Source organism: Frankliniella occidentalis, unplaced genomic scaffold (genome assembly GCF_000697945.3).
Source record: "Frankliniella occidentalis isolate FOCC.00 unplaced genomic scaffold, Focc_3.1 Scaffold134, whole genome shotgun sequence".
In the NCBI taxonomy this organism is placed as follows: domain Eukaryota; kingdom Metazoa; phylum Arthropoda; class Insecta; order Thysanoptera; family Thripidae; genus Frankliniella; species Frankliniella occidentalis.
The window spans coordinates 15,648-18,626 of NW_026267261.1; positions in this window are offsets into that span (position 1 = coordinate 15,648).

The following is a 2,979-nucleotide window of genomic DNA, read 5'->3' on the forward strand; positions in this document are numbered from 1 at the left end:
GGGGCTGCACCGGCCAGCAGCGCCGCGGCCAACGGCCAACGCCCGCGCAGCATTCCGGACAGAAATGGACTTCCTGGGCGGCGGCGGCTTTGCAACGCGTTCGAACGTTATTTGTATTGGAGGTGGGAGGAGGAGCACCTCCTGTACGCGGGGAGCGGGCGGGGAGCGGGCGGGGAGCGCCCCCGCGGGGCCCCGAGGAGTACTCCTCTGCGAGACTTGGTGCTCAGCGCTCGCCGCCGGAAGCAGAGCCGCCCTTCCCTTCCCGCTCCGGGAGCAAACGAGCGACACGAGGGTGAATACTAAAACAGGCGAAAAGCAAGCGCCACACACTCGGGCGTCACGCCGCCCCCGCCCTGCTTCTCCAGCGGGAGTCCGGAGTAAAAGGGCAACGAAGAAAATTAAATAATGTATCGTATCGCCCTCCTCTCCCTCCGGGTGGGGCACGGAGGGTTGCGGGCGGGAGCGCCCCTACCTGGGAGTAGCGAGGAGGGGCGTGCGCTGTCCTGTGAGTACCAAGCCCACAGCGGGGTTCAACAGGCTGGGAGCGAAGGGGATGAAAATACGTTCCAAGAATTGTTAGAATTGGTGGTTAAACATTAAGATGTGTGCTCACAGGTACATCTTCACGCGTGGCGCGTGGCGTAAGACCAAATTTTACGATAACCTTTTTGGGACCCCCCGTGCACAGAAAACGTTTCATCGGCACCTTTTACGTTGACTGCGAAGAAACATCAGGAAAAAGAAAAGTTGCTGCAGGTATGGGTATGGGTAACGATGTGTTGGTGGGTTACCTATAGTAGGGTACGCAGAGACCAAAGTAAGGACCACATCCTACGACTTTGTTTCGGGGGCTCAGCTTTGTCTGTTGCAGCCATGCATTTTTGCTACATTCGAGTATCTAAACTGTGTGGAGGTGGAGATTGGCTGGCACAACCAAATGTTTTAGAACTCCCACAAACAGATCATGAGGCAATGTTGCTGATGATGTCTCTGTCCACCAGGTGGTGGCATACACATTAGCCATGCTATATACTAGCTAATGTTTCTTTTAAGAGTCACAGCCCACCACGTTTTGAAAACAGAAATATGGAGTGGCTGCAGCGAGCACTCTCTGCTGAAGAATCCGGGTTCAAACATCTGGCCAGAGCCCTATAGCCGGCTCGCCATGTTCGTTGCCAAGCTGCACAAGCCTAGGGTGAAGGGCCGCGGCGCGGCTGCGGCGGTGGCATCGATCAAAACGATGAACGTAGGGCGGAAGGGAAGGGCCGTGCCGGGCGGGGCGGGGCCTGGGCGGGCAGGCCTGGGCGGGCGGGCGCGCGTTGAGAGGGCAGAGACCCCGCGGGTGTAAGGGCCCCAGCCTAGGCCGCGCCAAGGGCCAGCGCCGGGGTCGACGACCCGTCCACGTGTCGCGGGGGCCGCGGGGGGCCGCGCGGGCCGCGCAGCGCTGGCGAGGGCAGTGGGGGCTCGGCTTGTGCATCGCGCCGCCCTGCCTTCCCACCATGGTCTATCCCCTCCCCGCTCGCAGTGCGCGCCCCGCCCCGCCCCGCCTGCGTTGGGCCTTCCCTCCCCGGCCCGGCCGGGCCCGGCCCTTAGGGCTCGCTAGAGGTCCGTGGCCTGTCCCACGTGGAGTCGCAGTGCAATCCACCCTCCCCCGCCCTGCCCGCCCCGGCCCGCCCCGCGCAACACCAAACCGGCACGTGTCCGCTAGAGCTGCCGACGCGCCAGGAACTTCTGGAGGCGGAGGCGGATCTGACCGAAGGCGTGTTCCTGGGCGCCATGGGCACGGCCGTGCATGGTCTTACGTGAGAGGGGGCGGTGACGGATTCTGGGACCAATAATAATGACGGCAAAGCAGAAGGAGAGAATCAATGCTTTTTAGCACAGAGGCCTATTGGCCTTATTATACTAAAGGGACTAATAAGTTTCTTTCATCTGTGCGATAACTCGGAAAAGGGTTGAGGAAGAGACCTGAAATTCTCAGGGTGTGTCAACAAAACTGTGTAGAATATGGGCTCTGTACCTTTAATAAAATGGTCGTATCAATTTTGTCAAAAGTTATAATTTAAAACGCCTGGAAACGTCGACATTTGGCGAAAATTGTTCCCCCGAAAGTCATAGATTGAGCGTTTTCATCCAAAATTGTGCATATTTTGAGTCGACTTTCGCTGCACGGCCAGAGTTAAAACACAAGCAGGAGGAACGTACGTACGGTCCGCAGGTAATGGGCCGCAAACGGCCTTAGGGTGAAACCCGCGTATAATGGGGACTCCAGTTAGTTTAGTTGAACAGGTCGTCGCCATAGCCATGGCCCATGTTGAAGTTGAAGTGCTGTTCCAAGTATTAGCGGGGCCCGGGTGCTCCTGCAGCGCTGAGCCGCAGCCGCGGGCCGCGGGCGCGCCGGTCGCCGGCAGCCCTAGCGCGCCCGCGGGTCACAGACCTCGCGGTGCCGAGCCGAGCGCAGCCGAGCCCTTCCAAAGGCCTCGGCTCGGCTGCGGCTCGGCGTCCTTGGTATATCCATTGTTTCACTTTCTCCCTCTCCGTGGACAGGATAGGCCGGCCGCCCCGCCCCGCCCCGCCCGGGTATCCGTCATTCATCCTCGTGTTGGTTGGACTATTACCCGACCCGGCATGGGACAGCCGCCAAGAGAGCGGCATTATGGAGGTTGGGTCAGCGGGGTCCTCGGGCAGGTGCGCCCCCCAGACCACCCCCAGCCCCTGTTGGCTCCCGGATGAGAGAGGCTTGACACACCTGGCCTATCAGTCGAGGACCGCGCCGTTCTCACCGCTGTTCACTGTTCACCCGCCGCTGCCGAGCCGCACCTTGGCGCTACTCCGTGTGGCGACGGCCGGCGCGACGCGGAGTATGCGCGCGTCAAGTCGTTCTTTGGACGGTGTCCTCCAGGACAGGCGACACCCTGGTGACGCGATCTCACCGCCATGGAGGGTCGCCCTGGGCCTTTGGGGACGAGGTAGGCGGCG